At 36.1% G+C, this 27748-nt stretch overlaps 2 long non-coding RNA genes across 3 annotated transcripts in view; one reads left to right on the top strand and one right to left on the bottom strand.

The window, feature by feature from the left end:
• The window catches only part of LOC129057721 (uncharacterized), a 25819-nt gene extending 24513 nt beyond the window's left edge, over window positions 1–1306 (bottom strand). Inside the window, exon 1 of the long non-coding RNA XR_008522457.2 lies at window positions 1199–1306. This is a non-coding gene — a long non-coding RNA (uncharacterized LOC129057721). The remainder of the gene's footprint in view (window positions 1–1198) is intronic.
• On the top strand, window positions 1081–27748 carry LOC129057720 (uncharacterized). Of its 2 annotated transcripts, none has more exons than XR_008522455.2 (3): window positions 1081–1634; window positions 20985–21083; window positions 26826–27748. It is a non-coding gene; the product is annotated as an uncharacterized LOC129057720 (long non-coding RNA). The 2 variants fall into 2 exon arrangements; XR_008522456.1 differs by having other exon boundaries at window positions 1328–1568.

The raw sequence follows: 27748 nt of genomic DNA, 5'->3' as shown, positions 1-27748 counted from the left end.
TTTTTGCAATAAATTTCCCAGGTGTTCTTTGAGCTTCTTGTATTTGGATGTCCAGATCTGTAGCAAGGCTTGGGAAGTTTTTTTTTTTTCATTTATTCCCTCAAACATGTTTTCCAAATTTTCAGATTTCTCTTCTTCCTCAGGAATACCAATTGTTCTTAGGTTTGGACAGTTAACATATGTCCAACCTTCTTGGAGGCTTTGTTCAATTTAAAAAGTTTTTTTTCTTTGTCTTTAATGGATTGGGTTAATTCAAAAGCCTTGTCTTTGAACTCTGAAATTCTTTCTTTTGCTTGTTCAATTCTACTGCTGAGATTTTCCAATGCAATTTGCATTTCTCTAAGTGGGTCCTTGATTTCCAGAAGTTGTGATTGTTGTTTACTTATACTGTCTATTTCACTGAAGAATTTTTCTGTCATATCCTGTATCATGTTTTTGGTTTCTTTATGTTGGACTTCACCTATCTCTGGTGCCTCCTTGGTTAGCTTAATAATCAACCTTGTGAATTCTTTTTCTGGCAATTAAGATATTTCATCTTTGTTGGATCCATTGCAGGTGAACCTGTATGATCTTTTGGGGGTGTTAAAAACCCTAGTTTTGTCATATTATCAGAATTGTTTTCCTGGTTTATACTCATTTGAGTAGACTGTCAGAGGGAAGATCTGGGATTCAAGAGTTGCTGTTCAGATTCTTTTGTCCCACAGGGTGTTCCCTTGATGTGGTGTTCTCCCCCTTTTCCTAGGAATGGGGCTTCCTGAGAGCCAAACTGTAGTTATTGTTTTTGGTCTTCTGGGTCTAGCCATCCAGCAGAGCTACTGAGCTCCAGGCTGGTTCTAGGGCGTGTCTGCAAAGAGTCCTATGATGTGATCCATCTTCAGTTTTTGCAGCCATGGATACCTGCACCTGCTGTGGTGGAGGTAGCAGAGGAGTGAAGTGGACTCTGTGTCTTGGTTGTGTTTTTGTTTTAGGGCACTGATTTTGTGTTGGTTGGCCTCCATCCAAGAGGTGGCACTTTCAAGAGTGTATCAGCTGCAGTCCTATAGGGAGGATGCAAACTTGCCCTAGAGACATCTGGTTAAGTATTTGGGTTTCTCAGGGGTGGGCAGGGCCATAGAGCTCCCATGAGATTATGACCTTTGTCTTTGGTTACCAGGGTGGGTAGAGAAAGACCACTAGTTGAGGGCAGGGACAGGCTTACCTGAGCTTAGCCTCTTCTTGAGCAGGGCTTGCTGTGTCTGTGTGGGGAATGGGAATGTGGTTCCCAGTCCAATGGAGTTGTATTCACAGGGGGATTATGGCTGCCTCTGTTGAGTCATACAGGTAACCAGGGAAGTGGGGGAAAACTGGCAGTCACAGGCCTAACCCCACTCCCATGCAGCCTGCAGTCCTAAAGAGGCCAGACTCATTCCCACCATGTCCCCACAACAGCACCAACTCTATTTCCAGGCAGCTGATGGCCAGGGCTGAGAACCTGCTCCAGACCACCAGCTTCCCCATTAAGAAAGCAAGCAGACTCAGTTTTTTGGCATCACAGGGAGCCTGCAGCAGTGATCCATTTCCTTCAAAGGGTGGGTGCATTTTCTCAGCTTTCCTGGTGTGTTCCTGTGGTAATTCTTGAAGCAGAAGTTCACAATGTGAGTTTCCACATGCTGCTCTGTCCATTCGAATAGGACCTGCAAACTAGTCCTGCATCTTATCCAAGAGTTTCTTAAATTGTGTTAAACATACAACTTTGTTTGTTAGTTCTCTGTTGGAGTCTAGAGCTTTTATCAACTTTTCAAATGGACTAGATTCAGTGGCGTCTTGATAACCAGTGGCTTTCTAGAAAACAACAATAACAACAAAATGCTTGATTGGCTGTTGTTTTTTGATATCCATGGTATAAATAGTCCTGTGTTAACTGATTTCAAGCTACCAAGTGTTTATAAAGCCTTCATAAAATTTCTGAATATTTAATAATTGGCTCTTGTGAGGTAGTCAGTTCTGGCTACAACCCAATATCAGGTAAGAATAGGGAAAAAAGGCACTATGGAATTGCCCGTGATTATCAGCATATAATTTAGATCTTGTAAATCAATTGCCCTTTAAACTCTTCCTATTAATGTATTCAAATATTTTAAGCTCAATTTATCCCAAACTAAATTTATAATCTTTCTCCTCATATTACTGACAGTTCTATTTTATAAAACCTTACATAATACCCTCAACAACTTTTGACTGCTTAATATTAAGTGCCCAGTTTACTGTAGTGGGTTGGATAGTGTCTCCACTCCCAAAATTCATATCCATTTAGAAACTCAAAATAGGACCTTATTAGAAAATGGCGTCTTTGCAAATGTGCTTTGTTAAGGATTTTGAGATGAAATCATCTTGGATTTAGGGTAAGCCCCAAATTCCTTGACTGGTGACTGTATTAGAGAGGAAGAAGACACAGAGACACATGATGGGGAAAGGCTTGTGAAATGGAAGCAGAAACTGGAGTTATGCTGCCATAAGCCAAGGAACACCTGGAGCCACCAGAAGCTGCAAAAGACCAGGGGAGGTTCCTCCCTAGAGTCTTTGGAGGAACTGTGGTCCTGATGCACCTTGATTTTGTGTTTGTGGCCCCCAGAACTGTGAGAGAATACACTTCTATTGTTTTAGGCTACCCAGTTTGTCAGTTTGTGATAAGTTGCCATGGCAGCCCCAGGAAACCCAAACTCTTACCACAGCATGCAAATGTCTTCATGGCCTAACCACTGTTTATTGCCACAGGCTCATTTTATGATCCATATCCTATTTTCCAGAACCTCTAAACTACTTATGGATCCCTAAATATATCATGCATGTTTTACTTCCAGTCGTTTGTTCCCTTTGCCCATTCTCTCTGGAAGATGTCAACAGCCCTTCTTTGTGTGGCCATTTCCTCCTTCAGTAGTACTTTAATGTTACCTTCTCTGGAAAGTCCTTGTGGACCCTTTAAAGATATATGAGGTTACAATGGATTCTTAGAGTATCTTGTGTCTATCATCACAACACAATATTATAATTGCCTGTTACTCTTATTGTCCTCTAGACCGATTGGCTCTGTAGAACAAAGACTGTGCCTTTAACATCATTCTAGTTTCTGTGCCTATCACAATGAAAGTCATCTAGAGATGACTCTATAAATATTTGTTAAATGAATTGATGACACAGAAAGATGATGCACACACACACACACACACACCACCCCCCACCCCGCCAGGGAAGAAACTTACATTGAAAAGTAACAGTGCGTCGATACCTTCAAGTGAAGGCAAGCTTTAAATGTATAAACACATCATAGTATGTCCAGATGAATATGATCATATATATAAGAGCAAAAAAAAAACCTATTTTATGTGATTAGCAATAGAGGAAATGGGTGGGAAAGCTGAAGATGCAAATTTCAGGTAATTTCAACAGGTATCAAATAGTATATGCAGGAACGATATTCGCTCAGTGGTTTTCAGTGTCACCATGGTATCAATGGATAGCCATTGGAATTATTCAAAAGCTATTGTAAGAATATATTCTATAATTATAGAAATCATTCCAAAATCTAATGAACTTACTTGTGAAGTAATGTACATTCTCCCACAGGGGAAGAAAGTTTGGGATGAATAACTTTAAAGATATTTATATAAGTGCTGTACAGCAAGAGATTGGATTAGAAGAAAAACCAGTAATTTTACTCTAATTTTCATCAAGGGACACAAGCAAATACGTTATTGATTCCTATACTCAGCAATACCGAAGAACACTTTTTCCTGAAGCATTACTGCTCTATACACTTTGAAATTCTTTTACCACTGGTGATAACACAGTAATAAGAGTTAGGGCAATTTAGTTGAATGGTTCAGTATATTGTACTGTCATGAAGTATGGATATGCTAACGTGAAACAATCCCAAAATATGAAATCAACTTAGTTATAATCATCTTTCATTATTGAATTGTTTTGTTAATTATTGGATTACCTCATATTCTCACTTACATACTGAATTTGTGCTTTGATTTACTTGTTTATCCTGTTATAATAGATAATAATATTCAGAAATAATAAAATCTGGCATTAGTCTCTTTTTATTTTCTAACAGGCATGTTTCTCTGCTATCAGCTTTCTTAAAATTGTTATCTTTTCATCCTCAAAAATCACTGATTGCCCCAGGAGTCTGTTAATAGTATAAAGAATAAAATATCTTCTTATAATTTATGTCCTTGGATATAAATATAAATTGAAAATAACCTTTCAATGCATGAGAGAAGCCTCTTGGAACATTTGTTTTCAAGTAGCTGATCAGTAAAAATAGTATTTGGAATTAAAATCTGAGTCAATAAAACAGCATTTTCTGCTAAGTACACACACACACACACACGCACGCGTGCATGCACACACATATACACACAATTTCTCAGCAGGCTATAGCCAAGGGGGCAACAGAGTTCAACTGCAGTGAGGCTAATAGGGGCATCAGATACTGAAATAGAATTAAATTGAGAGTCAGGAATTAAACTTGACAGAAAGATTAATAATTCAGCTGGAAACATAGAAAGTAACACAAATGGTTTCAGCCTTTGCTTGGTGATTGTGTCATCTGAAAAGTAAATAAATAAAATAATGTGAAATGAAATCAGTCACACTGTGGACCTTGATACTTTTGGAAGTAGAATACTGACTGCCTGCCAGAGTCCCTGAAACTAATCCTGTGCCCCGTGGAAGGCTGCTTTCACCAGTTTTTCCTTATGCTGATCTATTGATTGGTCATAGCTGGCAAGCATTAGAGGGAAAAAGAAACTTACTGGCATCATATAATAATGCATATATTACATATTATATATATACAGTATATTAAATATATTTATATACACATATTTAAATAGATGCATTATAATTTTACATATTTATGAAGTATGGAATGATATATCCATACCTATAGACAAGTGTAATGATTAATTTAGGGTTACTAGCATATCTATCAACTCAAACATTTATTATTTTTTGTGTTAGGAACATTCAAAATTATCTCTTCTAGCTGTTTGAAAATAGACAATAAATTATTGTTAACTATAAATTATTGTTAACTATAAATTATTGTTAACTATAGTGCTGTAGAAAACTAGAACTTATTCCTCCTATCTAGCTGTAATTTTGTATTTATTTGCTATCCTCTCCTTACTTTCTCTCCCTTCTCTTCTTCACAGCCTCTGGTAGTCAGTATTCTACTCTCTACTTTTCCAAGCAAAACTCTTTTAGCACCCATGTATGAGTGAGAAAATGTGGCATTTGTCTTTCTGTGCCTGCCTTATTTTACTTAACTATATTCCCCGGGCTTATTCATGTTGCTATGAGTGACTGGATTTTATTACTTGTTATGACTGAATAGTATTCCATTATATATAATCCAATATATAATATATATTAATATACATATAATATACATTTCTATATTATATATAAATATATTCTATTATATGTAATATATAATATATGGGAATATATATATAATATTATATATATATATCCCATTTTCTTTATCCATGTGTCCATTGATTGGCACTATATCTTGGCTATTGTGAATAGTGCTGCAATAAACATGGGATTCCATATTTTTTGTTGATATACTGATTTTTTTCCCTTTGAATAAATATCCAGTAGTGAGACTGCTGAATCATAGGGTAGTTCTATTTTTAGTTTTTTGAGGAATCATCATACTGTTTCCATTAAGATTATACTAATTTATATTCTCATCAGCAACATATAAAAGCTTCTTTTTCTCAGCGTGCTTGTTAACATTTGTTATTTTCTGTATTTTTTAAAATAGCCATTCTAACTGAGGTGAGATGATATTATATTATGGTTTTGCTTTGCATTTGCATCTCCCCAATGAATAATGATGTTTAACATTTTTTCATATACCTGTAGGCCATTTGCATTGCTTGTTTTTGAGAAATAAATATTCAGCTAATTTGCTCACTTTTAATCAGATTTTTGATGTGTTTGAATTCCTTGTATATTCTAGATATTAATCCCTTGACAGATGAATACTTTGCAAATAATTTCTCCCATTCTGTACACTGTCTCTTCACTCTGTTGACTGTTTCTTTTGCTGTACGAAATATGTTAAAACCAAAAACAAACACTACCCATCTTATTTGTATGATTCTATTACTCCTGGTCAAAATGGTAGTCAGGAAGGAGAGGCAGAGCAAGATGGCGGAATAGAAAGTTCAACCAACTGTGCACCCCCCATGCAAGGACACCAAGTTACCAACCATCTACACAGAAAAAATACCTGCATAAGAACAAAAAATCAGGTGAGCGTTCGTAGTACCTGGTTTTAAATTCATATGGTAAGAAAGGCACTGAAGAGATAGAAAAAACAGTCCTGAATCATCGATGCCACTCCTGCCCCAGCCTTGGCAGTGGTGGACTGGTGCCGAGAGCTTCTTGTGGCACTGGGAGAGGGAAAACACCGCAATTGTGAGGCATTAAACTCAGTGCTGTTCTGTTAGAACAAAAGGGAGAACCAGACCAAACTCAGCTGAGCCTGCCCACAGAGGGAGCATTTAAACCAGCTCTAGCACTGGGATCTCAAATCCCAGTGGTCCAAACTTGAGTGCCCACAAACCTCACCAGCGAGAGCCAATGTGTTCTCAGTCTCTAAGTAAACTTGACAGGCAGTCTAGGCCATAAGAACTGGAACCCTTAGGCAAGACCAGAGTCAGTGAACTTCGGGGCACATGACATACTGATACACTGGCTGGGGCAGCAAGGAGTGCTGGCATCACCCATGTCCTAACCTCAGGCTGCACAGCTCATGGCTCCAAAAGAGACCCCTTCCTTCTACTTTAAGGGAGGAGAGGGAAGAGTGAGGAGGACTTTTTCTTGCATCTTGGATACCAGCTCAGCCACGGCAGGATAGGGAACTGGTCAGAGTCATGAGGCGCTAGCTCCCAGATGACATTTCTAGACACATCTTGGGCCAGAATGAAACCCACCAGCTTGAAGAAAAGGAAACAGCCCTGCCAGCGTCTATCACCTGCTAACTGATGAGCCCTTGGGCCCTGAAAAACAAACAGCGATTCCCAGGTACTTCATCAAAGGCCTTGGTGAGCCTCTGAGACTTGGCTGGCTTGAGGTGAGACTCAGCACATTATCAGCTATGGTGGTTACAGGGCAAAACTCTTCCTGCTTGAGAAAAGAAGAGGGAAGAGTAAAGGAGATTTTGTCTTGCACCTGAGGTGCCAACATTGCTGCAGGAGGGTAGAGCACCACCCGGATTCTTGAGGTCACTGATTCTAGAACTTCACTCTTGGACAGCATTTCTAGACCTGCCCTGGACCAGACGGGAGCCCACTGAGCTGAAAGGTGAGCCCCAGGCCAGGCAACGTTCACCAAAAGCTGGCTTAAGAGAACTTGAGCTTTAAGGGAACATCAGTGGTAGTCTGGCAGGATTTCTTTTGGCCAGGAGTGGTCATAGCTACCAGGTGAGGTACTGCTGCCTTTGGAAAGGAGAGAAAAGAGTAGAAGGACTATGTCTTGTGCTTTGAGTGCCAGCTCAGCCACAATACAATAGAACAGCAAGTAGATTTCTAAGGTTTTGACTCTAATTCCTGACTCCCAGATGGCACTTCTGGATCCACTCAGGGCCTAAGGGGAACTTGCCATCCTGAAGGGAAGGACAAAGGCCTGGCTGGCTTTGCCACCTGCTAATTGTAGAGCCATGGGGCCTTGAGTGAACATAGGCAGTAGCCAGGAAGTGGTTACAGCAGGCCTTGGGCAAGAAAGCATTGTCCTGGCTTCAGGACTGACCCAATGCAGTAATAGTGGTGGTGGTCACAAGGGTGCTTTTGTCACTCCACCACCAGACTTAAGTGGCTCAGAACAAAGAGAGAGACTCTGTATGTTTGGGAGAATGTAAGGGAAGAGAACAAGAGTCTCTGACTGGTAATACAGAGAATTATCTGGGAACTTGTCCAAGACCATCAAGGCGGTACCTCTATGTGTCTGCAAGAACCACAGTGTTACTGGGCTTGAGGTATTGCCTAGAGCAGAAACAACTTAGATCATAGCTCCCAAGTCCTTTCAAGTATCTGGAAAGCCTTCCCAAGAGGGACATCTACAAATAGGCCAAACAGTGAAGACTACCATAAATACATAACTCTTCAATGCCCAGAAACTGAAGAACAACTACTAGCATCATCAACATCTAGGAAAACATGGCCTTACCAAATGAACTGAATAAGGCATCAGGAAACAATCCTTGAGAAACAGAGATATGTGACCATTCAGACAGAGAATTCAAAATAGCTGTGTTGAGGAAACCCAAAGAAATTTAGGATAACAAAAATAGAGAAGGAATTCATAATTCTATCAGAAAAATTTAACAAAAAGATTAAAATAAGTAAAAAGAATCAAGCAGAAATTCTGGAGCTGAAAAATAATGTAATTGGCATACTGAAGAATGCATCAGAGATCTTTAACAACAGAATGGATCAAGCAGAAGAAAGAATTAATGAGTTTGAAGACAGGCTATTTGGAAATACACAGCGAGAGGAGATTAAAAAAAGAGTAAAAACCAATTCAGCATGCCTACAGGATCTAGCCAATAGCCTCAAAATGGCAAATCTAAGGGTTATTGGCCTTAAAAAGGAGGTAGAGAAATAAATAGGGGTAGAAAGTTTATTCAAAGTGATAATAACAGAGACCTTTCCAAATCTAGAGAAAGATATCAATATCCAAGGACAAGAAATTTATAGAACTCCAAGCATATTTAACATAAAGAAGACTACCTCAAGGCATTTAATAATCAAACTCCCAAAGGTCAAAGATAGAGAATCATTTCTTTATCTCTGGATAAAGAAGAGCAAGATAAGCAGCAAGATAAAAAGAAATGAATAGTGTAGAATGGAGCTCCACTGTGTTTGGCAGCAGACTTTTCAATGGAAACCTTACAGACCAGGAGAGACTGACATGACATATTTAAAGTGATGAAGGAAAAAGATATTTTACCCTAGAATAGCATATCCAGTAAAAATATCTTTCAAACATGAAGGAGAAATAAAGAATTTTCCAGATATACAAAACCTGAGATATTTCATCAATACCAGACCTGTCCTTTAAGAAATACTAAAGGGAGTACTTCGATCAGAAAGAAATAGTCATTAATGCACAATAAATAATCACCTGAAGGTACAAAACTTACTGGCAATAGTGAGCATGCAAAAAACACAAAATATTATAACATTGTAACTGTGGTGGGTAAACTATTCTTATCCTAATTAAAAAGACTAAATTATGACCCAATCAAAAATAGTAACTACAACAACGTTTCAAGACATAGTCAGTATAATAAGATATAAATAGAAACAACATAAAGTTAAAAAGCTGGCAGGGGGAAGTTAGGACGAGTTTTTACTAGTGTTTATTTATTTATTTTTTGCTTATTTGTTTATGCAAATAGTGTTAAGTTGTTATCAAGTTAAACTAATGGGTTATGATAGCATTTGCAAACCTCGTGGTAACCTCAATCCAAACAACATACAATAGATACACAAAATATAAAAAGCAAGAAACTAAATCATATCACCAGAGAAAATCATCTTTACTAGAGGAAGACAGGAATAAAAGGAAGAACGAAGAGAATACCACAAAATAACCAGAAAACAAATAACAAAATGATGGGAATATGTCCTTACTTATCAATAATAATATTGAATGTTAGTGGACTAAATTCTGCAATCCAAAGACATAGACTGGCTGAATGGACGGAAAAACAAGACCCATTGATCTCCTGCCTACAAGTAACACGCTTCACTTATAAAGACACACATAGACCGAAAATAAAGAAATGGGAAAAGATATTCCATGCCAATGGAAATGAAAGAGTATCAGGAATCACTATACTTACATTAAAAAAAAAGAAATTTCAAGGCAAAAACTATAAAAAGACACAAGGAAGGTCACTATATTATGATAAAGAGGTCAATTCAGCAAGAGGATATAACAATTTTAAATGTATATGCACCCAACACTGGAGCACACAAATATGAAAAGGAAATATTATTAGAGCTACAGAAAGAGATAGGTCCCAGTACAAAATAGCTGGAAGTTTCAACATCCCACTTTCAGCTTTGGACAGATCTTCCAGACAGAAAATCAATAAAGAAACATCACGCTTAATCTGCACTATAGACCAAATGGATCTAATATGTACTTAGAGAACATTTCATTCAAGAGATGTAGAATACACATTTTTTTCTTCAGCACATGGATCATTTTCAAGAACAGAATATATTGTAGGTCACAAAACAAGTCTTAAAACATTAAAAAAAACTGAAATATCAGACAAGATTGGACGTTTTCAGGATGGTATGGTCATAGACAAAAAGACTGAAATTATATCAACCATCTTCTCTAATCACATTGGAATAAAACTAGAAATTAATAACCAGAGGAATTTTGGAAACTGTACATGTACATATAAATTAAACAATATGTCTCTGAATGATCAGTAGGTCAGTGAAATAATTAAGAAGGAAACTGAAAAATATCTTGAAACAAATGATAATTGAAACACTTCATACCAAAACCTATGAGACACAGCAAAAGCAGTACTAAGAGGGAAGTTTACATCTGTAAGTGCCTACATCAAAAAGATGAAAAACTTCAAATAAGCAATGTAATGATGCATCTTACAATACTAGAAAAGCAAGAGCAAACCAAACCCAAAAATATTAGAAGAAAATAAATAATAATGATCAGACCAGAAATAAATGAAATCAAAATGAAAAAATTACAAAAGATCAATGAAATAAAAATTGGTTTTTTCTTTTTAAAGTTAAACACAAGTGACAAATCTTTAGCTGGACTAAGAAAAAAGGATAAAAAGATCCAAATAAAATCAGAAATGACAAAGGAGACATTAAAACCAATTGTAGAAATTCAAAGCATCATTAGTGAGTACTATGAGCAACTCTATACCAATAAACTGGAAAATCTAGAAGAAATGGACAAATTTTTTTTTTTTTGAGGCAGAGTCTCACTCTGTCACCCAGGCTGGAGTGCAGTGGCACTATCTCGGCTCACTGCAAGCTCTGCCCCCCAGGTTCACGTCATTCTCCTGCCTCAGCCTCCTGAGTAGCTAGGCCTACAGGAGCCCGCCACCACGCCCGGCTAATTTTTTTTGTATTTTTAGTAGAGACAGGGTTTCACCGTGTTAGCCAGGATGGTCTCTATCTCCTGACCTCGTGATCCGCTTGCCTTGGCCTCCCAAAGTGCTGGGATTACAGGCGTGAGCCACCGCACCTGGCCAAAATGGACACATTTTTAGATACATACAATCTATCAAGATTGAGCCAGATAGAAATCTAAAACCTGAAGTGTTCATAACAGATAATTAGACTGAAGCCATAATTTAAAAAAAAATGTCTTTTTATAGGAGAGCCCAGGACCTGACAACTTCACTACTAATTTCTACCAAACATTTAAAGAACTAATACCAATTCTATTCAAACTATTCTGAAAAATAGAGGAAGAGGGAATACTTCCAAACTCATTTTACAAAGCCAGTATTACATTGATACCAAAACCAGACAAAGACCCATTAAAAAAAGAAACTAAAGGCCGCTATATCTGATGAATATTGATGTGAAAATCCTTAACAAAATACTAGCAAACTGAATTCAACAATACATTAGAAAGATCATTCATCATGACCAAGTGGCATTTATCTATAGGATGCAAGGATGGTTCAACATATGCAAATAAATCAATGGGAACATCATATCAATATAATGAAAGATAAAAACAATATGATCATTTCAATTGATACTGAAAAATCATATGATAAAATTCAACATCTCTTCATGATCAAAACTCTCAAAAAACTGGATACAGAAGGAATACACCTCAACATAATAAAAGCCATATATGACAGACCTGCAGCTAGTATCATACTGAATGGAGAAAATCTGAAAGCCTCTCCTCTAAGATCTGGAACACAACATGGATACCAACTGTCACCACTATTATTCAATGTAGTGCTGGAAATTTTAGTCTGAGTGATCAGACAAGAGAAAGATAAAAAAGGCATCCAAAATGGAATGGAAGAAGTCAAATTATTTTTGTTTGCTCTTGTTATGAATTTATATTTGGAAAAACCTAAAGACTCTACAGGAAAGCTATTAGAATTGATAAATTAAGTACAGTTGCATGATAAAAATCATCAGTAGATATATAAATTAGTAGTATTTCTATATGCCAACAGTGAATATTGTGAAAAAGAAATCAAAATGAGTAATCCCATTTACAGTAGCCACACATGAAATTAAATACCTAGGAACTAACCAAAGAAGCAAAAGATCTCTGTAATAAAAACTATAAAACATTGATGAAATAATTTGAAGAGGACACAAATATTGGAAGAATACTCCATGTTTATGCACTGGAAAAATCAATATTGTTAAAATGTTCTTACTACCCAAAGCAATCTACAGATTCAATGCAATCCCTATCAAAATAGCAATAATATTCTTCCTGAGGAAAAAAAATTCTAAAGTTTACATGAAATAACAAAAGACCAAGAATAGCCAGAGCTATCCTAAGCAAAAAGAACAAAACTGGAGAAATCACATTACCTGACTTCAAATTATACTACAGAGCAACACTAACCCAAACAGCATGGTACCTGTATAAAAACAGACACAAAGACCAATGGACATAATACAGAACCCAGATGCAAATTCACACACCTACAGTGAACTCATTTTTGACAAAGGTGCCAAGAACATACACTGGAGGAAAGATTGTTTCTTCAATAAATGGTGCTGGGAAAAGTAGATGTGTATATGCAGAAGAATGAAACTAGACCCTTATCTCTCACCATATACAAATATCAAATCAAAATTAATTAATTACTTAAATCTGATACCCGAAACTATGAAACTACTACAAGAAAACATTAGGGAAAATTATCAGGACATCAGTCTTGGGTCTTGGCAAAAGTTTCTTGAGCAATACCCCACGAACACAGGCAACTAAAGAAAAAATGGACAAATGGGATCACATCAAGTTGAAAAGCTTCTGCACAGCAAAGGAAACAATCAACAAAGTGGAGAGACTACCCACAGAATGGGAGAAAACATTTGCAAACTACCAATCTCACAAAGGATTAATAATCAGAATGTGTAAGTAGCTCAAACAACTCTATAGGAAAACACTGAATAATTTAAAAAATGGACAAAAGATTTGAGTAGACATTTCTCAAAAGAAGACATACAAATGACAATCAGGCATATTAAAAAGGTGGTTAACATAATTGATCATCAGATAAATGAGTCAAAATTACAATGAGATAACATCTCACCCCAGTTAAAATGGCTTACATCCAAAAGACAGACAATAACAAATGCTGGTGAGGATGTGGAGAAAAGTAGACACCTGTACACTTTTGGTGGGAATGTAAATTAGTATAACCAGTATGGAGAACATTTGGAGGTTCCTCCAAAAACTAAAAGTTGAGCTACTACATAATCCAGGAATCCCACTCTTGGGTATATACCCAAAAGAAAGGAAATCAGTATATTGAAGAGATATCTACACTCCTATGTTTGTTGCAGTGCTGTTCACAATAGCCAAGATTTGGAGGCAACCTAAGTGTCCATCAACAGATGAATAAAGAAAATGTGGTACATATACACAATGGAATACAATATAGCCATTAAAAAGAATAAGATCCAGTCATTTGCAACAACATGGATGGAAGTGGTGATCATTATATTAAGTGAAATAAGACTGGCACAGATAGACAAACATCACATGTTCTCACTTATTTATGGGATCTAAAAATCAAAACAATTGAACACATGGACGCAGAGAGTTAAATGACAGCTACTTATTTGTGAGATCTAAAAATCCAAAGAATTGAACACATGGACACAGAAAGTTAAAGGACAGCTACCAGAATCCGCAAAGAATGGGTTGTTGAGGGGGAAGGTGTGAATGGTTAATGGGTTAAAAGAAATAGAAAGAATGAATAAGACCTAGTATTTGATAGCACAACAGGGTGACTATAGTCAATGATAACTGTACATTTTAAAATATTAGGTTGGTGCAAACGTTATTATCGTTTTGCCATTTTAAAGTAATTGCAAAAACCACAATTTCTTTTGCACCTACCTAATAAGTTGAAGGATGTAATTGGATTGTTTGCAATTCAATGGATAAATGCTTGAGGGGATGGACACCCCATTCTTCATGATGTGCTATGTCACATTGCATGCTTATATCAAAACATATCAGGTACCCGATAAGTATATACACCTACTATGTACCCACAAAAATTGAAAAATAAATTTAAAAAATTTTTAAAAAAAGAAAAAAAAATGTGGTGTTTAGGTTTCTCTGCCTAGTATTATACCAGATTTCATTTTCTTCCTATGATATCAATAGGAAAATTAGTTGCAAACCAGTACAGACTGAATGAGCTGACAGAATATAATATACAAGTTTAAAATATATAAACAAATCCATAAAAGCTACTATATAAAATGTGTAGCCACAAGTTGAATAATGCGCATTAAGTTTATCAGGGTGTTAGAAAAGAAATGAGTAGTCTATGCAGGCAAGCCAGAATACTTCAGAATTCTCTCCTCAACTCCCACCAATTACACCCCATCATTTCATAGTTACTGTTTCCACAGTACATTATACATTGACCCACCTTGGAAGGTGTATTATTTTTCTAGGGCTCCCATAACAAAGTACCACAGACTGGATGGCTTAAGAAACAAATTTATTTTCTCACATTTCTGAAGGCTAGAAGTCCAAGATTATTGTATTGGCAGCTTGATTTCTTCTGAGGCTGCTCCTTGGCTTATAGATGGTCATCTTCTTCCTGTGTCTTCTCATGGTCTTTCCTTTATAATTGTATGTGTCCAAATTTCCTCTTCTTATAAGACACCAATCATATTGGATTAGAGACCACCCTAATGATTTTATCATAATTTAAGTACCACTTTAAAGACCTATTTCCAATTGCAGACATGTTCTTAAGTGCCAAGGTTTAGTACTTCCATATACGAATTGAAGGGACACAATTCAGTCCATAACAGAGGGTTTTCGATTTGTTCAGGTAGAAAACTATCTTTTAACATCTTAATAGGAGTCCAGTTTCCCTGTCCCTCACACTCTTCATTATTGAACAGCTAAGTGTGTTGGAGTGATGTGAGGGTGTTTTGCACATGAGGTAATGATAGGAAGATGAATTATTCTTCCTGGCATGAGCATCATTAACTCTTCATGGGCACTCTATGGGCATACAATTACAATTCTCTTACAAAGCTGAGGTGTTTATTTTATTTTTGTCCATAGACATTCACATACCTCATATGGACCCTTCTAGTGTACAATATTAGCCAAAGAGTTTTAACTCCAAAAGCAACAGATGGGTCAACACTAGAAATTCTGAAGTACAAAATGAGGAGGTGTCAAAGACATCATAATGTATACACAGCTATGGCAAAGATGTATCTCAGTATTTTCCTCTTTTCACTATACACCTGAAAGAATGAGTTTCTGTGATCCACATAGACTTGAGTCAGTTTATTTTCTTGAGACCAAGTTAAAGCATTACTTTACTTTTTCATATAGTCTCTCAACTTTGGGAGGATATTAAAGTCTGTAAGTTATTACTAATCCCTTTATATTTTATAGGTTAATACAGGACTGTCAAAAAGCTGTGGTTGTTTTTATAGAGAGGGTGGCTGTAGAACTTAAAAATTATTAAGTTGTATCTAGTTATTTTCCAGTGGCAAAATACAATGTAACAGCCTAAGCAAAATTATTAGGTACAGATAGAAGCAGTGAAGGTAAGCAGAATTCTTGAGTACCTATTATGACCAGGAACATAACTAGGTATTTGCATATAGTATCTTAATCTTCACAATAACCTTATAGGTAAATGTTATAATCATTTACAGAGGGAGAAAGATCTGACAGAAGTAACTAAACAATATGCTCCAAGTCACTATATAGTAAGGACCAGAAATTGAACAACTCTACTCTTCTCAAAATCTGTGCTCCTTTCATTACACATTAAGACTGCTTTTGCTAGTAAAACCATCATCCAGTTCAGTATACTGTGGCTCCTGAAACAACTGGTTCCATGGGACTGGTGTAACTGTATATTAATTTCTTCTTGTCTTCTTCCTTTTTCCAGGTGTTGTATTATTGTTAGGGGATTCTGGTAACCATCATGGGGGTAATGCCAACATGTCTTATTTTTTATTTTATATCAAACACTTTATCAAGAAAATAACACATTTAAACTCAAATGTAATTCAGCATAGCCACCAGACATGACTTTTACTTATGCTCAATTTTTTTTTTTTTTTAAACTGGGTTTCCTCCTTGTCACCCAGGCTGGAGTGCAATGGTGCGATCTCGGCTCACTGTAACCGTTGCCTCCTGTGTTCAAGCAATTCTCCTGCCTCAGCCTCCCATGTAGCTGGGGTTACAAGCATGTGCCCCCACTCCTGGCTAATTTTTTGTATTTTTAGTAGAAATGGGGTTTCACCGTGTTGGCCAGACTAGTCTCAAACTTCTGACTTCAAGTGATCCGCCAGCCTGCTCAAGTTCTTCTGCCATTCATTATTCAGGTATCTGGCACACACCCACATGCATACACATATACACACACAGAGACACATGCACACTATCTCTTCACATAAGACAAACTTTCAAATCAATTTAATTCTAGCACTGAAAATAGTAATAATTAGTTTCATATAGGTCTGTGGGTGTTTAAAAACTTTCCTAAATACTCTCTGGCTCCACCCGGCAGAGCAATCCCTAAGTGTCAGGCTACAGTTTTCTATTCAGGAAATGACTTAAAACCAAAGCCAAGAGTATAACTACCTGCTCTGGATTAAAAGTCATTCATTTGTTTTAGTATTGGATACATTTACCCATATTCTTAGATTCTGAAGTATTTTCTCCAATTTCTAAGTTGGCGTTCCATTTCCTTCATAATTTCCCAGTTTATATGTGTCTAGCTTGAACTTTGGGCCAGATCTGTATATTTGGAGTCACTACTGACTGTTTCTCTTAACTCGTTAACTTATTTATTTATAAATATTTATTAATCAATTGAAACGTGTTTGGGTGTTTTTTAGTTGCTGGGGTAGAGTACTCTAAAAGACAAAGTTGCTGTTTTTATGTAGCTTATACTTAATTAGGATGTACAGATAAAAATAATGGTATGGATGTATAAATCTAGGTAGAAATTCAAACTTTAAAGATAAATTAAAGAGTAAAAGGAGATAAAGATATATGGGGCCTAATAATTTGTTAGGGTGGCAGGGAATGTACTCCTAGGGAGCTGATATTTGAACAAAGACGTGAATGGAGTGAGGAAGAAAACTTCTAGATTGTTTGGAGGGAGAGTTTCTAGTCAAAAAGGCAACAAGTGCACATGCCCTAAGGTGGTAGCTTATTGGGGTCCTTGAAGAACAGCAAAGAAGATGATGTGATTGGAACATTAAGACCAAAGGAAAACATGGTAGGAATGTGAATACACAAAGTTGTAGCGGTATCCAGAGGCTAGAATATGTAGCCTTTGTGAGTTATGGAAAAACACTTAGATTTTGCTTTCTGTGCTATGAGAAGCTACTAGAAGTGTTTGATTTACTTGGAATCATCCGATCTGATCATGTCTTAAAAGATTACTCTGGCTGCTGCTACTCTGACTGCAGTAAGTAGTGTGGACTAAGAGGTCAAAGCAGCAACAGGAAAAGCAATGAAGAGGTCATATCTGTATGTATACCAAAGCATCATGTTGTAAACCTCAAATATACACAATAAATTTTATTTTACTTTTAGTAAGAGGCTGGCATAGCAATCTGGGTGAAACATAGTGGTGACTTAAAATGTAACAGGAACACTGCTGGTGGTGATAAGAGGTCAAATTCTGGATATAATTTACACACACATATTTAGTGTCAACAGAACTTACTAATGGAAAATCAAGAAAAGTCTCCAGGTTTGGTATTTGAATTATAACATTGACAGAGATGATGGTGTTAGCAAAAACAACATCTTTGGGAGGGTAATGAAGAGCTCATGTTATATTTCAGATATGTACTAGGAATCCTAGTGGATATGACAATTAAGTAGTAATATATGAAAGTGTGAAATACAGGAGAAAATTTATGGCTAAACTTGTCATAAATAGGGAAATAGTACGTTCACAGTTATGACCTTAGATGAGACCAAGAAGAGAGGAAATGTAGATCCAGAAAGAACAAAGTTTGAGAATTGAGCCCTAGAACTATCCAATTTTTATAGATTAGACTAAGACAGAGTTTTCTACAAGGAAAACTGGGAAGGAGTGGCCAAGGCAGTAAGTGGAAAATCAGGAAAGTGAAATAACTTAGAAGTCAAGTGAAAAAAGTGATTCGAGTTAAAGGACATGCTAAATGATGCCAAATGTTACTGAGAATGTAAGATGATAATCTAGAATGTGGAAATGTGGAGGCATTTGGTATTATTTGCAATAGCAATTCCAAAGGATGAACAGAGACACAATGCTGGCTGGAGGGAGTTCAAGCAATAATAGGAGGAGAATAAAGATAACAAATATAGACACTTTCTTTGAAGGAAACAGAGAAATGAAATTGTGCATGAAGAAAAATATAATATATGGGGGTGTGTGCACACATGTGCTTATAAACAATCTTTCTCATTGTTTATACACACAATAATTATACACAATGAGAAAGACACAGTAGATACTGAATTAAATTATAGATTCTGAAGAAAGAGGTAATTTTATTATCCACATCCTTACTAGGATCCAGTATACAAAGGAGGGATTTCTTAGGATCAAACAGACATTATTTGTCATAACTAGGGAGCAGATACAGTAGGTAGATTCAAATACAGTAATCTAGGAAGTAGACATGGTCATGGAAATATGTTTCAATTTTCTTCACTTTGCTTTTTTGCCCCCTGGTAAAATGAAAATCAAGGTCATAAACTGAAATGTGAACTAGTTGCCTGGGAGAGGAGGAGAATGGATTGACAAGAGGAATCTAATAGGTGTCTTGGGCAGCACAGAGTCCCCACTTGTCATTGAAAACATTGATTTGTAAGTTAAGTCACCAGGTTTTCTCTAGTTACATGAGACTGTTGGGTTCACTTATGGAGTAGGCAAAGAATAAACATGTTCTGCCTTGACAGCAGAATATGTTGGAGGGGCAAAGGACCAAGACAGTGGAGTATGAATGAAAATGCATTAGTATAGAGATGAATCATGGAAACAGAGTGGATATAGATGAAATTGAGGTGGTAAAGAGAATGATGGGTAGTGAAATGTTGGTAGGGTCAAGGAATCTGAAGTATTGATACAACTGGGGATTGTGATGCTAGACTGCTAAGTTAGAAAGACAGGTCATACTGTAAAAGTGGACGCATGAAGTGAGTATTATGAGGTACAATAGTAATTGGGAAAAATAGTGTTCAGTAAATAATCCTGAGAATGAGCAATTGAGAAGGGATGGAAGATAAAAGCATCAGTAGTGGGGAGAAAAAGGATGAGAAACACGGTGAGATGGATGAATTATTTTAAAACACCAGCAATAGTGGCCAACATCAGAGTGGAGAGAGAGCAGTAAGCCAAGTGAAAAAAAATCTTCCATGAAAGAGTATATGCCCAGGAAAAAGGAAGTGCCTTCAAAGGAACATAGATGAAGTATCTGATGACAGATAATTTAATTTTTTATTATTTTTTGTTTTAGGGATGAGGCAATGAGAAATGAGAAAAAAAAGTTCTCCTCTACAGATCCACTATAGTTGTGTTGCTGAGGAAACACAAGCAGCACCATGAGAGGAATATTGGGGATGTAGTAGTATCTTCAGCCAACACCAACATTATATTCAGAGAAAAATAAAATGAAGGGGAACTTCAGAGAGGCAGTGGGTATAAGAGGTTTTGCTGATAATAAACAGTGTGCTCTGGACAGCACAGTGTAAAGAATAAGATCATGAGTCCAGCAATGGTTAGTACACTCTAATGGATATGACAACCTTTATGATATGGGATAGCTAAAAACAAAACAAAACAAAACAAACAAACAAAAATCAGGCTTCTAGTGGTGACTTAGTAATCAAGGAATCAGTCAGTATTAATAGTCTCTAAAAGAAATATAGACAATCAGTTATTACATTAGTTATATTTCTTGGGACTGCTGGGTGGTTTAGAGACTTTAGGAAGGTCAGAGTTCTGTGGGTCTCCCTTGAAATCCTGCTGAGAGCAAGACTGAGACAGGTAGAGATGCAATCTAATCAGAAATACTTGTCCTTGGAACAGTTCCTTCCCCCTCCCATTCTGCTACCATAACCCGATGGGAAAATGCGTCTCCTTTTCTTTTTTATTTTTGTGAATATAGTGCCTATGTCAGAAATGATTAAAGTATATGGCTTATGCTTTAAACAGAACAATAGATTATAAGCTCTAGAGGTTTCTATTAGATAATCCAATCATAGATTTACTGCAATTTAACACCTGCCAAATGCTTGCCTAAGACATATGATATCTGAGAGGAAGAATAGCTGGATAGAGAGACTGTGTATCCATGAGGGTCTCTCTTAAGTCACTATCCTTATAATTTAGATCACTAGAATGCAACAGAGCCTAACACATAATTATCTCAGCTTCTCACTGAGCTGTGATTTAGTAATATACCATCTCCTTTATAAAGATTCAATAGTAGATGCATGCATCTGAAAATTTCTGTCTTTTAGGAAACCATAGATTATCCATTGTGTTAATTGCTGTCTGTTAAGCAGAGACTTTTGCTATGAATTCATTTTTAGCTTTATTTCAAGAAAATAATTGAACTCTATAAGGGAATTTTTGCTAGATGTCTGGCATTTTGCCAGAGGAAAATTATTTAACGACTCACATTTCCCTTTTTTTCTAGATCTTAGGAGGCCTAGAAAGCTTAGGATCCTATGCAAAACCCTACTCTAACTCATTTCAAGTGTCTGGAAATGTAGTACATGCAGTGGACTGATTTCAGGTATTCTCTTCTGAACCTTAACTATACTATTAAACTTTATGACAGAATTCAGACTATCTCAAGTTCTTTAAGAAGCAGGCTAAGAACAAATACTTAGAATATATAAAATATATCTATTCCATCAATTTTACTCTATGTTAAGAAAAACCCATATTGCTTTTTATATGTTATATAAACATAGATTTTCTATGTTCCCAGATAAATCTGAAAAAAACCGTATGCATTTATGAGAATGCATAGATCTTAGAGTATGAGGAAAGGGGATAAAATAATGTTAATAATACTCTTAATAGCAGATTCAATTAGTCTATTTTTTTGTGTGTACTTTTAAATACCTTGGGAATAAGAATTCATGTCTGTTTGCCTTCAAAGTTTATGCTCTTAACCTTTCACCTGTTACCTCCTAACTTCATTAAAGATACTCCAGTTTTTCCTGCATTCATATTTTTACTAACTCTGCTTCCAGCCAAAGTTCTTGCAAAGACCCTGGTGCAGAGGCAGAGCAAACCCTCATTACATTGCTGACCTTGTGATTAGAGACCAACTGAAATGGCCCAGGAAGTTTTGCAATTCTCAAGTGTCTTACAAAGCTCAGTAAACATCAATAACAGAAATTCTGCTGAGGACTAATACAGTATAATTTTTCCCAAGTGGATATGCTGTCTTCGTTTATTTTACTTTAAAAAGTAATATTAGAGGGAAGGTTTAGATCACAAAGCATCAGCACCTAAGACAAAAGCCAAGAGGAAAACAGATGGGGATAGGCATCTTTGTAACATTTGAATTGTCTAAAATAATTTTTGAAAAATATCTAACAAAACCTTCTTCATTTGATCAGTCAATTGAAAAGCTGTGTGGCTCAGTGGGGATTTCATGGGGTTTGAGCTGTTACACCTGGGTTTTCCATTTTGATGTGAGTCTTGATCAGTTGTAACAACTTGGATCAGTCAGTCAGTCAGTCAGTCAGTTATTCTAAACGTGGGATACTCACAAGTAGCATAATGATGATAAAATAATATCTAACTCATAAACTGTCCCGAAGATCAAAGGATATTGTACTCATGAAGACACTATACTGAGAGGTTTGTGGTAACTTTTTTTTGTATTTTAATACACAATGTAAATAAAAGTAATGGTTTCTACTTTAATGAATGTTTCCATCATGATTCTATAGATTAAAAACATTTATAATGGTGTATTCTTTCAGAAAATACCTTTCTCATATCCCTGGAGCTTAATTTTGGTAGAAAAATGTGGTACAGTTTATCTCAGAAAAGAGATTCTTTTACATGCACTACATCTTTTTTAATTCTTAAGGAACAAGCGGATTCAGAAATGTCTATGGGGCTCCTTTCACTAGTTTTAATTCTTTCTTTTCTGGTTCATGTCCTGAATGCTTTTGAAAAGTAAAAGGTCATTGTGGAACTCAGGATCCTCTAAGAGTGTGCAGCTCATTTAATAAGAAACTCTGAGAAGTTAAATTTATCGTGAGCTAGCTTTCCCTGTTCTGTCCTGGGATACATCCTTAATTTACCCTGCAACTCTTTCTTCCTTCTCATTTCTCTCACCCACACGAAAACCCTTTATTTTTTTTCCGTCCTAAAGGTAGGCATTGAACAATTTGAACAATGGCTTTCTAAGTAAAATCTTTGAAAATGTGGTTTCAAAGATTACTTCAATGCTCTGAACTAACAGAGCATTGCAGAAAGCTAGTTTTCTGCAATGCTCTGTTAGTGCTAGTCTTCTAGTATTTACATGTAAATTTACTTGAGTCTGAAATGAGTATTCATTATATAGTAAATTCTAGCAAGGCAGGAGTTTTTGTTTGTTTCTTTTTAATTTGTATGTTTGCTTATTTTTTTCCTTTTTGGTGTGTTTATTCACTGATTAACCCCTAACACCCAAAACAGAGAGGTTAACACCTAGAAAATATTGCTGAAGAAATAAGTGAATGCATTTCAATTTCAGAAATAAACCTCATGATAAGCATTTCTCAGTACTTTCAGCTAAACAATTATGAACTCATACTGGATTTCATCTCAGAATGAGAAAATACATAGTAATTTTCTAGGAAAGTAGGTAACAAGACAAATGCAAAAGCCTATAAGAAGTACTGGCTTTTGATTTGACATTAATGGAGATTAGTTAAAAATAAAAGCAACTGCTCTGCAATAATAAACAAAAAATTCAACGCCCCTCTTTCCCTTGCCATTCTGTCACTCTAGTCTTATCTTTTAATTAAACCTGAACTTTAAAATAAATGTGTCTGGCTTCCAAGTTTATTAAATGGAATATCAATGGAGATTCTAGATTCAGCAATTGGTATGCTATAGAATGCCTTTTAAAAATAAATGGCCACATCAAAAGCTCAGATTTTATTGAAAATTCATTTATAGTTCTTCTAATAGAAAAAGAAAGTTGTGAAAATTGAAGCGGCTTAATTTTAGACTCCTTTATAGTATTTTAAAGTGCTCACACAGCTTTTATTTAAAGAATTATTAACTTTTATTAAACATGGAAATTTTGCCAAGAAATGTAAAGTTCATTATGGTTTATATAATGCAAGCCAACTTGAAACTTCTGAATTTATGCTTGCTAATTTTTTATACACTATTTTTGTGCTTTGCTTAAAAGCCGTCTGTATTAGTCCATTTTCACACTGCTATGATGACATACCTGAAACTGGGTAATTTATAAAGAAAAGAGTTTTAATTTACTCTCAGTTCCATATGGCTGAGGAGGCCTCAGGAAACTTACAATCATGGTGGAAGGTGAAACAGGCGTGTCTTACATGGCGACAGGCAAGAGAAGTGCAGAGCGAAGAGGGGGAAATCGCCTTATAAAACCTTCGGATCTTGTGAGAATTCACTCACTGTTATGAAAACAGCATGGGGGAACCGACCCTATGATCTAATCGTCTCCTACAAGGTCCCTCCCCCCAACATGTGGGAATTACAATTCAGATTATAAGTCAAGATGAGATTTGGGTGGGGACACGGAGCCAGACCATATAACCAAATGCACTGAAGATTATCTCAATCATATAACCTTTGAGTTAGCAGTGATCAGTGGTTGCTATTTCATCTATTATTTTATCACTAGCCAATGCCATAAACTTGTTAATAATAAAAAATTAAAGGTAATAATTTTGTTTATAGGCATGTGTGAACCACATACAGACACTTAATTTTTGATTATGCTACGGTATATTTAAAGAACATTGGGTATCTGGAGTATGATTTTTAGTTCTGGTTCTATTACTTTGTGTGACTTTGGCTAGTTTAGCATTTTATAGCACCATTATTAGTTATAAAAAAGAATAGCGATATTTAACCTTGATTAACCCTATGGATAGGTAGAAGGATAGAATATATGTTGAAATATTTTAGATAATTTAAATTATGTCAATGCAAAGCATTAAATATTAATCCTTTGGACATAAGATTTTCAAAACAGAAGAGATAATAGTTTTACTATTATATTGGTCTTTGTTGCTGTGGTAGTCATTGTTTTATCAATTTGATCTGTTATAAACAATCTGTATCTGCGTATTTGTGAATATGTTCAGGAGTGAGTGACAGTGCCATATTTAGGTTTTCAAATTTTTATTGTACCATTTATATCCACTGGGTAGAAACAAATGTTGAAAAAAGGCAAAAATGAGAAAAAATCAAAGGTTAATTGTAGAAATATAGATGATATTAAATCCTACAATTGATAACATCATAGGAGGTGGTATTGGTCATTTAAAAATAAAATATATAATTACAATGTAATATCATAGAAGAAAGACAAGAGGTTGGTTTTATCTTTTGGCATAAGTTCATAAGACTTGCTTGTAAACATAAGCATGTATTATTACCTAGGCTTTGAATTTCAAAATGTGGTGTAAACTACTCATGGTAATATAGATCTGGTTAGACAAATGTTCATGTAAAAAATGATCTGCAAGAATTATTGTAAAAAAAAATAACTTGGACTACTTGAATAGAATGGTTTACAGTGCTCATTCAAAGTTGATACTTCTTCTACATTGCAGTATTAGGGGTTTTTTTTCTTTTTTTAACTTTTAAGTTCAGGGGTACAAATGCAGGTTTGTTACATAGGTAAACTTGTGTCATGGAGGTTTGTTGTGCAGATTATTTCATTATCCAGGTATTAAGCCCATGACCCACCAGTTATCCTTCCTGATTCTCTCCCTCATCCCACCCTCCATCCTCCGAAAAGTTCCAGTGTGTATTGTTCCCCTCTGTGTGTCCATGTGTTCTCATCATTTGGCTCCCACTTATAAGTGAGAACATATGATATTTGGCTTTCTGTTCCTGTGTTAGTTTGATAAGGATAACAGCCTCTAAAAAGAGGCAATTTACAATTTAGTGTGTATCCGGGATGGTAAGAAGTCCGTAAGCCATATACACAAGGAACACGTTAAATACTAGGCCTGATACAATGCCCCGCCAAAATGCCATCATAGCACTAGGGCACTTTATCATTCTCTGTAACCACATTAAGCTGTCAACCCTATGATATATCATGTTGCTTATTCACTGTAGAATCCCTAGTACCTACTGTATATTAATTCTACAGTATTAATTTTTCTTCTGGAGAAAAAAATATAAAATCTAAAAGTGTTGTAAGATTGGTGCATTCAAGGTAGGAGTGAGTAAAACAAAAAGAATGAACATTAATATGGAATGCTCAAAAAATAGAATTGATCAAATGGATGGTTCAATGAGATTGATTTTAGCTCAATTTAAAGGAAGATATAACCAGAAGAAAAGTCTAAATATTGAGCAGGATATTTCCAAAAGTAAAACCAATCCATCAACAACAATATTTAACCAGAGACTCAATAAACATAGATCAAGATTATTCTGGTAAGGAAATTTCTGTCCTGGGATTGAAGTTTGAATTAAGTAGCATCTAAAGGTCTTTATAGCCTAAATCTCTATTGTTAGGTGATTCAGCTCACAAAACAAGAGCCAATAGAAGCATCATCCCAAACCAAAGATCACAGATCTTTCCCCACCAAAGATGAATCACAGTATGGACTGGCCCAGGGCTACCAAAGATGGTCACTTCCAGATTGGTTGGTTTCCTTACTCCATAGAAGACAGGGACCTGACGTCAACACATTTTGGCTTATCTTGTGCTCACCAGCTTCACATTCTGCTTGTAAAGAATGGCACAATTGCCTTTCCAGGACCTTTTCTTGTTCTGTACTTGCATTATATCTCATTGTCCTTTATGAGATCATTAAAATGAATAAACACAGTAATTACATTGCCAGCAAGTAGGGTTAATCTTACTACATGTATCTTAAATGTCCTAACTGTTTTGAAAACCAGCTGGTCTGTGTTTCAAATGCTGAACAACAAAGGTAATGGCTTTTACACCTAGTCAAGGCAATGGTTTTCTTATGTGGGTTTTTAGATTTGCCACAGGGGAAAAATTGTAATCACTTCATTCACAATGATAATAGCTTAATGTACATCATTTATTGTGAGGCAGCTGAAATGGTGGTGTAGTTCAGAACTGTGCATTATCTCTGAGGGCCAGAGCAGGATTTCCATTTTTGGCAAGGAACGGCTAGCTATCCATTTCCTGCCCTTTATTGGAATAATACAGAGATTCATTTGCTTGCTAGGATTTTTTTTTTTTGGCTATGAAATCTAGAAAATGTATTCTGTGTTATTGCAGTGATGCTTATTTTTGAGTCCATGCTTTTGTTTCTCTCTTCAGTACTTTCTCTCACCTTTACTTCATTCACAACCTAGAAGGAACTACAGGGAAACGATGCAGTACTCCCACCTGAATTCAGCATTGAAAGGTCTTTTGTTCCCTATCTGAGAATGAGATGGAAATCATTCAAAAGGAAATTATGTGAAAACAGCTGCCTTATACAAATTTGTGGCCATGTGGATTCTGGTTCTTGGTTCTCCGGAAGCCTCTCCACCTCTACTATGCAAAGGCCTGCATAGCCATGAAGAACCCCGTGAACACACTCCAAGACTGATTTCTACTTGCATTAAGAAGGTCTGTGTTTCCCCTCTTGAAAGGTAGCTGGATTCAATAACTCGCTAAATTATAACACCTACATAAGGAGCAAACTTTCCAGCCTATGGGTGAGAGTTGAGGGTACTGACTGATATTGCTATAGGTTAGTGTAGTGATTGGGAGTGCAGTTTCTAATCAGACTGGTGGGGTTTGAATCTCTGCTCCAGCTCTTATTAGCTATGTGACTTCAGGCAATTTAATAAACTCCCTCTGAAATAGAATTATAAATAGTACCAGTATCAAGGGATTGTTATGAGAATTAAATGTGATAATGTCTCTGGAGCACTTAGAACAGTTCCTATTTCATCATCAGTGTTTAATAAATTCCAACACACTATTACTATTGTTGTCACATCGCTGCTACTAATAATATTACTATTATAGTGTAAAAGTATTTAATCTCCCACAGATAACCAAGGTAGATAGCCTTATAAAGAAATAAAAATGCAGGAAATGAATTATCTACCTCACCCATAATAAGCCCTCAGTTGTGTTTCTGGTGGACTGATATTCATTTGTGGATGTACTTTTGGTGAGCTGGTAACCCAGTATAGGCACAGCTGTTCAGGCACTTAAATGACAATCTTACCCAGGGTAGCATAAGAAAA

This window comes from Pongo abelii, chromosome 12 (genome assembly GCF_028885655.2).
Source record: "Pongo abelii isolate AG06213 chromosome 12, NHGRI_mPonAbe1-v2.0_pri, whole genome shotgun sequence".
Lineage (NCBI taxonomy): Eukaryota > Metazoa > Chordata > Mammalia > Primates > Hominidae > Pongo > Pongo abelii.
The sequence above is the reverse complement of the archived record's forward strand: the minus strand, read 5'-3'. Positions and strand labels throughout refer to the sequence as shown.